A 13,759-nucleotide genomic window follows, 5' to 3' on the forward strand; every position below is an offset into this window, starting at 1 on the left:
TGTTATTTGGTAATTAGTGTCCAATCATAGTCTAATTAGGCTTAAAAGATTTGTCTCGTGAATTTCGTCTAAACTGTGTAATTAGTTTTATTTTTTATTTATATTTAATGCTTCATGCATACGTCTAAAAATTCAATGTGACAGAAAATCTGAAAAATTTGGCAAAATTTTCTGGAACTAAACTGGACCTTGGTGAGTTCAGCTGAAGTTGTTTTATCGGGTGTGTCGTCTTTTGGAATCTTTGTCATAAATGGGATATGTGCTCTGAGTATAATAACTCCACTTTTTTTTTAAAACTGTAAATGTAAATAAGTCTGTGCATTTATGCACTGCCCAAAATGGTGATCTTAAGAGAATTAAATAATTACACCCTCTGTTCTAAAAACCTAACCTAGATGTTTTAGTTTTGTCCAAAGTCAAATAATCTCAAGTTTAACCAAATTTATACTAGAATAATAATTTTGTATTATCAAATAAGTATCATTAGATTTATCATGGAACATATTTTTATGGTACACCTATTTGGTGTCATAAATGTTAGCGAATCTTTCTATAGATTTAGTCAAACCTAAAATAGTTTGACTTAGAACAAAATTAAAACATCAAGTCTTTAGGATGGAGGGAGTACAAAAAAAATTTACTAGATCCTATGAAAAAAGAAGAGCAAAACATGTTGATACCGATATATGGCAGCAATATAAAATGAGAAACACATTCCCCTGACAAGGTAGTAATTTTGATAGTCCTTGTTTGAAAGATAAGAGTATGCATGGCTCAAACGTTAGAATTCGTTTGGACAAAAGTCACATCAGGATTTCAATTGGAATGTACTGAATAGTACAATAAGAAAAATTGTATTCGATGTAAACTTTTTTTGTAACTTATTACTTGGTGTGCCTCATTCTCAAGGTAGAACTAGGGAATAGAATGGTAGCTTTACTTGAGTCCAACTTCTTTCTACCATGTATAGCCATGGAAGCCACAACCGGTGAAGAAAAAAAAGTGACTTTACTAACTTCCAATTGTTTTTGAGAAAAAAAAAATTGAAAATGACTTCATAGATATTGACACTACAACAACAAAGGAAAAAAATCAAAGCCATAATATGCTTCATCAAACAGGTCTTAGTATAGCTATAAGATAAGTCAACCACACTATGATAGTGGAGCACTTCCTCTTTCCCCTTTGGCTTGGCACTGGCGAACCAGACTGCCACTAGCTAGGCTTTTTTATAGCTACAATGCTAGCTTGTTTGGTCCGCGTATGGTCTGGCTCGCACTGGTGAAGCAAGCTGCCAATAGCCACGCTTTACAACTGCAATGCCAGCTCGTTTGGTCCACGTATGGTCTGGCTCGTACGGGCAAAGCAGGCTGCCACTGGCCAGGCTTTACAGCTACAATGTCAGCTCGTTTGGTCCGCGTACTCATGCAGCCAAGCCGCTGAGCCTTGTTTAGTTTCACTTTAACTTTCAAAAAGTTGCTACAGTATTTATTACATTAAATATTTGTGACCCGTGCATGGAGTATTAAATGTAGACGAAAAGAAAAACTAATTGCGCAGTTTGGTGAAAAATTACGAGACGAACGTTTTGAACCTAATTAATCCATATTTAAATACTATTTATCAAATAAAAACGAACATGCTACGTTAACCTCAAAATCCAAATTCCTACAGCTAAACACACTGCCTGAGGGCTAATGTTCGGTTGTCCGCGACCCACAACTCTTGCTCTCACGCGGCATGCATCCGCGCGTCCTTCCACATCAAGAGATTTCGTTTCTCGGGTGTCAGGCCGCGTGATGGGCTGGGCCAGACCAAATACATGTAACCAATCACACCCAGGGCTTGTTCAGATCGAAAGTTTTTTCAACCTGATAAATAGTACCATTTTTATTTTATTTGATAAATATTGTCTAATCGTGGACCAACTAGGCTCAAAAGATTCATCTCGTGATTTTCAACTAAACTGTGTAATTAGTTATTTTTTTTACCTACATTTAATACTCCATGCAAGCGTCCAAAAATTAATGTGATAAAGAGAGAGTGAAAAAACTTAGAATTTTAATGGGAACTAAACAAGGCCCCATAGTCACTGCGCACTGGACGGAGCTTTGTTGAGGCCACCATGGACCATGGCCACACCTGTCCTTTTGTGATTACCACTATATATACACTATGTATTTCTTTGATATACCATAAAATAACCATCAAATTTCCATATAATCTGTTAGTTGGCCCCTGCTGCCTTTGGTTCCATGCTCTGATAAACCAACCAATTAAAATGGAAGTTTTGCAATATATTTTGCATTATTTGGTTTTTTGAACTCTAATTTGCACAATGTTGATGAAGAACTAGATAGGAACGGGTATAACATTTGTAATCTTCCCCTCTCTCTCTTTGTGTGTAAGGGTTGACCTTATGGGTAATATGAGTCGATCTAATCGTCATGGAAGAGGTTTTTTATCTTAATTAGTTGGCCTTCTTCTTTTTCCATATAAGTATGGTTGGTAATGACATATAAGCAAGTCCATGCTTGAAAATGAATAGAGAAATGTCACATTTTTAAGTGAAAATATATAAAATTGGATTCATGGTTTTCATGTCAACTTCTTTTGTTTGATGCCTTGCGGCGTACGTAATCTTGATGTGTTATGAATTATGATGATACTCCTATCTCAAAATATATTTATTTTCTAGGATCTTTCAAACGTATTAGTGTACAGGAAAATGACGCTGGTACCTCTATTTATCCAACCAAACAAAGTTATATAGCATACAATAATAATGTTACCTAATAAGTTCGCGGACAATAAAGTTGTCGGTGTTTCGTACAACCACCGGCAAGTAAATTTATAGTAATGCGCGTTAGGCTCGGATGGTGCGCTAAAGGACACAAGATTTATACTGGTTCGGGCCGAAAGTCCCTACGTCCAGTTTGTTGCTGCTCGTGTTATTAGCACCGTGAATGGTTTGTAGTAAGGGGTACAAACAATCGAGAGAGGGACTGGTCCCAAGTCTCTGATGGAAGGGCTGAAGGGAGGTCAAGAGGTTCGAAGCCACTTGACTGTGTGTATCTGAGTGTCGTATTGTTCGGTTTCAAGAGTCCGTCCTCCTGATGGAGGAAGCGCATCCCCTTTTATAGACGAAGGGGGTTGCTTTTACAAGGGCGAGGGTTTAGGATGTATACTCTACTTAGTCTTGTGGCTCACGTCTATCTGGCTTCGTTCTTCATTTTGATGAGTACAAAGGAAGATAAGCGCCTACAATACTGTTGATGCCTCTGTAGAATGTCAGGTTGATTATAGAATACTGCCCTGCGTAGGGTGTGGGCTGTAGTACAGTGGTTTTGACTTATTGGCCTCTCCCAGCCTTGCTCCGCACGCCTTCTGGTTCCCGTGAGTCTTCGTCGGAGGGACGAAGGGTCAGGGTCCGGAGCGACGACGTGGTCAAGGCCTTCTGACTTGGCGGACCTGAGGGGTCGGGAAGCGGGTGCCGCTCCCTTAGGTCCATAGCGTGGTGACGGAATGTCCGTCGTGCGTGGAGATATTAAGTCCTTTTCTAGAGCGTAGCGGTTGTCGTATATCTTCGTCGGGTTGCGTGTCCCAGGGCTGAAGGCGGCGCCTACAACTCTACATGGCGAGGAGCACGCACCTGTACAACCTTTCGGGCTCTGCGGCGCCCGGAAGGGTCTAAAGCACCTGTCATGTCATCCCCTGGCAGTACTTTTCCTGCCAGGGCGCAGGGTATGGTCCTTGGAGCCATGGTTGACCCGAACGTCTTGTCTTGCCCTGTACTTATCATCTTGAGGGAATAGGGAGAAGTTGTCAGGGAGGATGAATCCAATCTTTAGATATGGAGCAGGGTGAGACTTGTTCCTTGCCGTTGAGCGAAACGAAGACCAATTCCTATCTCTCGGGTGAGACCAACCTCGCCCCTCTGGGGTTGGGCGAGGCAGAACCTATCCCTCAGCCCTCGGGCGAGACCGAGCCTGCCCTCAAGGCGTCAGGCGAGACAGAGTTTATCCCTTGGCCCTCAGGCGAGACCGAGCCTGTCCCAATGGCGTCAGGCGAGACGGAGATTAACCTTGAGCCCTCGGGCGAGGCAGAGTTATCTCCCAAAGGCGTCGGGCGAGGCGGAACCAAACTCCTGTCACTCGAACAAGGGATAAAATGGCGCCCATATGCGTCCAGAAGTTTTTCACGTTCGGTGGTTATTGGTTCCACCTTCTGGGGTACCCCGGTATTAGATCCCCGACAGTAGCCCCGAGCCTCTAGGTGATTCGAGTAGAACCGCCTGGAGGGTGTTTTTTTACTTTGTCGAAGTTACTTTGCCAGAGGGTGCGCGCGAGCGCACCCGATGGGTGTAGCCCCCGAGCCCCGGGTGATTCGAGTAGAGTCGCCTAGGGGGGTTGTATCGGTCCCTTCGTGGGTAAGGCTGAAGGACTTAGTTTTTTATCAAGTGGATGTTTTTTCGAGTGGGTCATGGCATCCCATTCACTAGGAACTGATTCGGGGCTGACCTAACTGGTGCTTCTGCCCTTGATTTCGGATCGTTCGCGGATCCTTCCTTAGTTAGGCCGGGCGGCGAGCTTCTGGGCCCTAGGTGGGCCAAAGAGAAAAGAACAAGCCTTTGTGGCTTGCGTTTCCCTGGTGGGTAGAGAGTCTGGATTCGCTTGGGGAAGGCGAACCGTCCGCCGAGATTTTTGGGGTGAGAGGATAAGGACTGCGGGCACGTGTCCCGCAACGTGACGCGGTGGCGCACATGGCAGGCCCGGAGATCGAGGCGGATAGTTGCCCTTCTCGCGTCCGTCGCCCCCTATAAAACCACGGGGTTCGCCCCCAAGGTTCCGTATTTCGCTCCCCTGCCTTCGTGTTCTGAAACATCCGCCGCCAATCGCCCCAGCCTCCTACACCCGCATCACCACCGTCGACCGGCTTGCATTTGTGTTACAGCCGCCATCAAGCTCACGCTTGCCCTTCTCCCTAATTGATTTAATGGAGTTATGGGGCAGATCTAGCATCACCTCCCGGTGTCTGGAGGGCCTCGTCCGCCATGGCCTTCTCTGCCCACTGTCTGCCGTCTAGGAGTGGCTGCTACCTAGCGACGAGGATGAGCCGGTGCCGCCTGAGGGGTATGTTGTCTCTTTTGCCATCTTCCATGAGCGGGGATTCGGGGTACCCGCGCATAGATTCCTTCGGGGGCTGCTGGATTACTATAAGGTAGAGCTGTAGCATCTAACTCCCAATGGGATTCAACACATGGCAGCGTTTGTTGCCCTATGCGAGGGTTTCCTAGAGATCGATCCCCATTTTGATCTGTGGCGGTATTTCTTTAACATTAGTTTGTCGAAGAGGAAGATTGGAGGGAAAGATGTGAACGCGCCGATGGGATGTGCCAGCATTCATCTGCGCCATACCCGGTCGAGGGGTTACCCATACATGCGTCTGGCGACATCCAACAAGGGATGGCACTCGTAGTGGTTTTATGTTAGGGATGATGTGAGTGCCACCCTACCAAAGTACACTAGACGTCTTATTGTGGACGTTCCGGGGTCATAGGGCTGGGGCGTCCAGTCCAAGGATAAGAAACACATCTCCGATCTTCTTTCCGCCCTCTAAGCCCTAAAGGATCGGGATGTAAAGGAGACGGGGATTATCGGTGCCTACCACGCGAGGAGGGTGGCGCCCCTGATGGCGCGTGTGCTTCCCCTACATCGGATGATGCCCGGGATATCATTCGAGGGGACGGTGCTCGTTGACAAGGTGCTCCCTTACTCGGAAGTGGCGCAGCGCATCAAGGAGGCAACGGAGCCGACAAAGGATTCCACCGGCAGGGTCCTTGACATCGTGTATCCGGTGCCTAGACATCCCCAATGCGGCCGGAGCCTAGGTTCTTTGAATTCGTAAGTCCTCTTCTCCCGTGCTCTTTTCTTTCTCGTGAATCTCCCTTTTTTTAATACTTGCTTTTGTGACGTTGGGATCAGCCGAGGGGGCTAGTCTTCAAGGATAGTCTAGTTCCGCTGCCGAAGGACAAGGCCGTGGCGGCGGCAAATCGACTCGCAGCCGAGTGGGACAGGAAAGCAAGGGAGGAGATGAAGAAGGTGAAACGTTTGAAGCAGGAGGCACGGGATCGAGGGGAGGACGTGAGCAGTGAGGATGAAGACGACGACGATGATGATGACGACGAGGTAGCCATCGGCGTGGATTGGGACATCCTGGAGGATGAGGACACGCTGACGAGTGGCCACCCATCCGTGCAGGGACCCTTTCCTTTCCACGTGGAGGGAAGTGAATCGATGAGGTCGGTGGAGGCCGGTGAGTCCACCGCTTCGCACAGCATGCTAGTCGAGGACCGGTGGGTGGAGGAAAGTGGGCCTACCGCTGCCGACCCTAAAGCAACGGGGAGAGGCATGGCTCTGGTACCGTGCCCTATGACACGATGGAGGGGAGCGACTCTGACGCCGCGCCCCATGAGACGATGGAGGGGAGCAGGTCTAGAGCCGTGCCCCCTGAGGTAAGCCTCCCTGCCCCAGAGCAGGGAGTAGGCTCGAAATGGTCCCGCCCAGATGAGTCGGGGTAGGGATCTAGGGATCCATCCTCAAAACGCTTCCACCGGCCGAGGACGTCAACGTGAGCTGCTGATTCCCCTGTTTTCATCCTTTTTTCATTTCTATTTTGGTCTAATGATTAATACCTTTGTGCAGGTTCTTACGGACGGGTCACCCCCTAGGGCTGGCGCTGAAGAAGAGTCTTGCCATTCAAGTGGGACAGACAGCATCGCCTGGCGTCACCCTTGTTTCGGGCGGGAGTGATGCCGACGTCGGGGCCGCGTTGGCTGACCCGACAGCGTCCGTGGTGGCTCCTACGCCCATGGAGGTTACTGAGCAAGCGGTCTCCTCCATGGCAGACGTGGAACAGCCGACCGAGGGCCGTATACCTTCGATGAAGGTGGTCGTGACTGCGCCAAGTCAGGATCAGCCGGGCACGGTCGTGGTGGCGCTCGAGGGCGTAGTGCAATCCACGCCACCAGGGGCCCAGGTGGATCTGCTCGTGGCGCTCGAAGCGACCCAGAGGGAGGAGGGTTCAGCCGAAGGGTCCTCGAGTGCAGCGGTGGTGCTGCACAAGGTTAGGAGGGAGCCACCCCTTGCACCTTTGTCGGGTGGAAGCCGCTCCCCTGTGCGGGGGGAGCCGCCGCTCCAGTGGATGGCCGCTCAGGACCCGACGTCGGCTCTTTTCTCGCTCGACGATCATTCCGAGAGCATGGAGCGGGAGGGTCTTGACATTAGGATCTCGACCATGCTGAACGCCCTGGACCAGGCCAGAGGAGCCCTCTGTGAGATCGTTATCCCAACTACTCAGGTATTTTCTAGGCTTTCTTCTTTCTTCGCATGTTTTTGTGTTTTCGCATTTCTGATACCAGTCTTCTTCCTCTTCAGGTTCTTGTTGCTCATAGCCAGAATAAATCCCAATTCCTCCGCGAACAGAAGGCAGAGTGGGATCACCTCTTCGAGGAGGCCTGACTACAAGCAGACATGGCCGCCCAGCTTGCTACCGCCCAGGAGTGGGAGGCCTAGGCGCCTCAGGACACGAAGGAGGCCCACAGGATGTTCGAGGATCTGTCGATGAGGTCTAAGCTGGATGGGGAGGAGATTGCCAGACTCCAAAAAGAGTGAGACGAGGTGCTGTAGAGGAATGTCGTGGCCAACGAGAAGGCCGCCGAAGTCCTGAAGGAGCTAGAGATGGAGCGGGACCTCCGGTAAAAGGCCGAGAGTAGGGCCACGACACTCCAACAGAAGGTGGATGAGGACGTCGAGGTGGTCCGCTCTCTCCAGGCGGAGCTCGGTGACACGGTGAACCAAAGGTTGAGCGCTGAAAACATCTCCGTCAAGCTAGAAAAAGAGGCTGCCTATGCATGAAGGGCCCTTCAGGTTGAGAGCAATGAGCACGATCTTCTGCAAGCTGCGGTCGGGGTGGTCCTTAATGCCCTGAATGTGACGGAGCCGGTGGAGACCAGCCCGCTCGCGGCTCGTGTCGTAGGTATCATAGCTCGGGTGGGCCAGCTTGAGGAGAGTGCCTTTCACACTGAGATTACCTAGGGCTTCACCGTCGCCCATGCTCATTACGAGAAGGAAATCAACCTGAAGGTGATGAGCGAAGGCTTCCCGTCCACCTACGAGGATGAAGAGCTGGAGGAAATGGAGGAGATGGTTGCTCCCCTTGCGAAAAACCTAGCAGATAATCTGAAAGAGATGGTTCTCCCTCCGCGGGAGTAATTAGTCGAACAATTTTAAGAACAACTTATATGTAATATGTGGATAAGTGTCGGTATTTTTCGAGTCTAGACGTGGTTTCGTGATTTTGTGTCGTAATTTCGTTTTGTTTGATTTTTTGCGATCTTACCAATCTATTCCCGCGAATTATGCCGCTGGTCATGATGCGAGGAGATTGTTTCGAAATAAAGAAAGGAGGTAGTCGTACCTTAACTAGCCCTCGAGTAAGGTCTGACCCCCTGCATTTGCTAGGGTCGGGGGTTACTAGAGATCGAAACTGTGGTTTTGGTGACAGGGTTGACGAAGTCCATGAATGACATCGCAATATTCCCCGCCCTATCTTCCAACAGAAATCCCCAACTAGGGATTCTATGGGCTCGGCAAGGTGGGGCCTTTGAACCTATGTCCCTGTATTGATTGGCTCGAGCCCCCGAGCCTTGTTAGGGTCTGATAGGGGTCGGCCGTTATTTGCGTGTTACCTCGTCCTTGGTTTTCGTAATCAGAGGGGCTAAGTGAACGACACTTGCCTCAACAGCTTGAGTATCGCGCTCAATGAGCTCACTAATGGGTACGTTCGTGTGGAATCTGGGTCCATCATTTGCTGATGGGGTCGGCAGAGCCCTCTGGTGGCATTCCACAACTTCTTAACCCGCCTCCCAGCAGATGCCCGAGCCGTTCGATAGGCTCCGGTGGCCCAATGGCCTCTCCTCGATGGAGATTTTATGGGTTTGGCTCGGGGTTAGAATCGAACGAGAAAAGGTCGAGACATCCCTGTCCGCTTCTGAGCGGGGTCGGGTAGGGCCGCTAGGGCTTGTCTCGGTTATCTCTCCCTGGCCCTATTCGGCATGAGGCGGCCTCGAGCCCTTCGTGTGTCGACCTTCGAACCTCGGCCTATGGTCGCCTATATCGAATGAGGCGACGGCCGTTTCATGATGCGACACGAAGCGTTGGGATGTTTTGCCTACGTATAATATAATTAAAATGAAGGCGGGGTCGGTAATGTTACCTTGGCGGTATGAGTGATGAAAGGCTCCTACCAAATGTGTCTGTGCAGGGTTTAGACCCTAATGTTCACGATGAGGTTGGAGTAACCTGCATAAGAATCGCTATTCTTTGTTTTTCGTATCTCGGTGGTGGTCTGAGCCGTTTAATTAGCTTGGGCAACCTGACAGCTTCTCCTTTGGGGGAGATTCTGTAGGCAGACCCCTCCAAACCCTTCCTGAGAAGGCAGACGTCGAAGCTGGAGACGCGAGGGGCGTTGAGCATGATTTTTCTAGTGAACAGAAACACCGTAGCTACCGAGGCGTAAGGTCTGCTAGTTCGTCCAGTTTTACTCAAAGTTCTATGCCCGTGTTTTGCATCCTTAGTTTCAAGCATACGGAGGGGGTCGGGTGAGGAGGATGTCTAGATTGGTAGACATCCTCGGCAGCCCCCGAGTGGTGTTCATGTTCCCGCTTTTTGACGGGGTCGAAAGCTCGAGAAAGAATTTTAACGCATAAAGTAAGAAAGCGAAGATGCTTATCTTTCTTTGGACGTTCGTCCGTCATGTCTTCTAGGCTGAACGGCCGGCCTAGGAGATCCGAAAGGTCATGTCGTTGGATTGTCCGTGGTCCTATATGGGGAGGTGAAGGGCTGTCTGCCTATGTGGGCACCTTAATTGCCACGTCCGTAGTGGGTCAGTGGCAGGCCATACCTAGGTAGTGCTCAGTTTGACCAAAGAGGGATGCCTCATCAACCGGGGTGCGTCCCGTCAGTTCCAATGTATCCCCTCAGATATCAATCAGCATTGATTCCGTATTTAAAGAGGGGAAGGGAGAGGGTTTTTTGTCCAACCTTTCGCCTTTCCTTAGCTACAGCGCCTCTTCTTTAAATAGGCAGGGGGAGAGGAGCTCTCATCCCACCTCCTCTTCTACCTCCGAGCTGCTATCTCTCCTTCTTCTTCCTTTCCGCCGAATATGTCCGTGCGTCGTGGTAGTTCCTGAGTGAGGAAGAGTAATGCCAGAGAGAGAGAGAACTCACAAATTTGCTCGTGAGTCTGGTGTGTGATGTTGAGCCGGAGGTTATCCAACATAGATGAGATGGTGCATGCTGCCCTTGCTGAGGAGTCGCTGCTGTCGAAGGAGAAGAGGCACCGGTGGGCGTCGTACGTCATCGACTACGCCGTCGTCCGCTGTGCTCCTCCTTTGGCGGGAGGCGTTTCCTGCCCATATGCTATTGTTAGGGTTATGGCTAGGGATGATGGCGTAGTCCCCAGACGCCCTAGCAGTGATGTCGCTGTCGAGGTTGCGGCTGACGACGATGGCGTAGTCCCCGGATGCTCCGGCGGAGGCGTCGCAGATGGTGGCGCCTTCGAGGATCCAGTGAAGCGGCGGGATATCGGGATGTCGCTGATGGAGAGCGTGGCACAGCGACCACAGTAGATGAGCTGGCCCATGTACACGCCTCGGGCGTCGCCGATGGAGAGCGTGGCGCGACGACCGTAGTAGACGAGCTGGCCCATGTACATGCCTCGGGCGTCGCCGATGGAGAGCGTGGCACGGCAACCGTAGTAGTACTTGTAGTAGAGCTAAGTAGAGACTGTAATGAAATAACTTTGTGGGGAAGCCCCCGAGTAAACAGTCCTCTGAATTTATCTGTATATTGTTCCTTTTTGTAATGAAATTGCTTTGTAAGTGACAAATTTGTGCAAAAAATGAACAAAATTACATCCTTTGCTTATGGCAAGCAATTTTTTATCTTTCTCCTTTCTGTAGGAATGATTTTAGTGCTTTCCGACCCTTCTCATGGTCTAAGTCATAAGAAGCTAGGAACGTGGGTGAACTAATTCTGATTGAACTGGTGAGCAAAGAGGTTGCAGCCACTGGGGCATGGGTGTCTCGCAGTCCTACCAGTTGTATTCAGAATTGGTTCCCAAAATCTTAGCCCTTGGGACTCGTTTATGAGGTGAATGGAAAACTTAGAGAATGTTTGTAAATATAACACAGGAGGTTTTTTGCAAGCGTAATACTTGTATTACATATGTCATATGTTACGATCACATGCCAACCCTCGAGTGAGGTCTGACCCCTCCCGATTTGCAGGGGTCAGAAGTCACTAAGGATCAGGGTTTTGTTATGACAAAATCTGATAAGGAAGAAGTGTAAGCTTATTTTAAGGATAGAAATGACGTAGCTGCTCGATGTTCCAGGCGTTGGTAAAGACCTCGCCGTTGATGGTTTTCAACCAGTAGGCGCCTGGGCGAAGTACTTCTGCGACGACGTAGGGTCCTTCCCAGGGCGGGGAGAGTTTGCGGCGGTCCTTGTTGCTCTGCACAAGATGGAGGACGAGGTCTCCGACGTTGAAGGCTTGACCTCGCACCCATTGGCTGTGGTACCATCGCAGTGCTTGCTGGTACTTAGCCGAACAGAGGAGGGCGATGTCGCGGGCTTCATCTAGCTAGTCCATGGCGTCTTGGTGAGATGCTTCGGCCCCCTGTTCATCGTATGCTCTAATTCTTGGAGCTCCGTAGTTGAGGTCCGTTGGGAGAACGGCCTCAGAACCATAGACCATGAAGAAAGGTGTGTAGCCGGTGCCCTGCTAGGAGTTGTCCTTAGGCTCCAGAGCATGGCCAGGAGCTCAGCTAGCCAGCGTGCACCGAATTTGTTCAATCGGTTGAAAATTCTAGGTTTGAGGCCTTGAAGAAGCATGCTGTTTGCGCGCTCGACCTGCTCGTTCGTCTGGGGGTGTGCAACGGCTGCCCAATCGATCTGGATGTGTTGTTCATCACAGAATCGAACGAATTTCCTATCGGTGAACTACGTGTCGTTGTCCGTGATGATGTAGTTCGGTACTCCAAAGCGATGGACGATGTCGAGGAAGAACAGCACGGCTTGCTCGGATTTGATCGTGGATATTGGCCAAGCTTCAATCCATTTTGTAAACTTGTCTGTGGTGACAAGCAGGTGGGTAAAGCCCACAGGCGCCTTTTTGAGTGGCCCAACCAGGTCGAGCCCCCAGACTGTGAAGGGCCACGTGATGGGGATCATCTAGAGAGTCTGGGCTGGGAGGTGTGTTTGCCGAGCGTAGTACTGGCACCCTTCGCAGGTGTGTACAATTTGCTCGGCGTTGGCTACTGCAGTGGGCTAGTAGAAACCTTGTCGGAATGCATTCCCAACCAAGGTTCTTGGTGCAGCATGATGACCACAGACTCCACCGTGGATGTCGCCTAGCAGGAGTTTTCCCTGTTCACCAGGGATACAGAGTTGCAAAATTCCGATGTGACTTCGTTTGTAGAGTTCGCCCTCTACAAGAACGAAGGATTTGGTACATCGTGTGAGCCATCGGGCTTCTGTCTTATCTGCCAGTAGTATGTCATGGAGGAGGTAGTCGAGGTAAAGCGTTCTCCAGTCATCGGGAGGGTCGGAGTCCACTGCTAGGTCCTCTTCAAGCTCCATGACCTCGGGGTCGGGAGGAGCAGTTGGAGGATCGGCCCCTGGAGTCGGACTAGATGGGCCATCATCGGCTCGTTCTAACCCCGCGTAGCGCACCGAGGGTTTGTGTTGATCACTGGCAAAGACGCTAGTTGGGATTGGCTCTCGGCTGGATGCTGCTTTTGTAAGCGTGTTGGCCGCTTCATTGAGGCGCCTGGGGATGTGATTGAGTTCGAGACCATCGAATTTGTCCTCTAGCCGTCGGACTTCTTGACAGTATGCCTCCATCTTGGCGTCGTGGCAGCATGACTCTTTCATGACCTGGTTGACGACCAGCTGAGAGTCGCCCCTAATGTCGAGGCATCGGATGCCCAGCTCGATGGCGATTCGTAGGCCGTTGATGAGCACTTTGTATTCTACAGTATTGTTTGATGAGGGGAAATGGAGCTGAACCATGTACCTCATGTGGACCCCAAGGGGAGATACAAAGACTAGTCCTACTCTGGCGCCCTTCTTCATCAACGATCCATCAAAGTACATTGTCCAATACTCTTGATCGACGGCTGCTGGTGGCATCTGGACCTCGGTCCACTCCACGATGAAGTCAGCCAGTACCTGAGATTTGATCGCTGTTCGGGGAGCATAGGAAATGCCCTGATCCATCAGCTCGAGTGCCCACTTTACGGTTCTTCTCGTAGCGTCATGGCTACGAACGACCTCACCGAGGGGGAATAACGTCACTACTATCACGGGGTGTGACTCAAAGTAGTGGTGTAGCTTCCTTTTGGTGATGAGGACGGCGTAGAGGAGTTTCTGGATTTGGGAGTAGCAGGTCTTGGAGTCGGATAACACCTCGCTGATGAAATACACAGGGCGCTGCACCTTGAAGGCATGCCCCTCTTCCTCTCGCTCTACTACTAAGGTGGAGCTAGCCACTTGGGTGGTGGCCGATATATAGAGTAGGAGGGATTCTCCGTTGCATAGAGGAACTAAGACCGGTGGTTTAGTTAGAAATCGCTTAACTATGTCAAGCGCCTCCTGAGCCTTAGCCGTTCACTCGAAGCGGTCAACTTTCTTTAG

This window comes from Miscanthus floridulus, chromosome 2 (genome assembly GCF_019320115.1).
Source record: "Miscanthus floridulus cultivar M001 chromosome 2, ASM1932011v1, whole genome shotgun sequence".
Taxonomy (NCBI): domain Eukaryota; kingdom Viridiplantae; phylum Streptophyta; class Magnoliopsida; order Poales; family Poaceae; genus Miscanthus; species Miscanthus floridulus.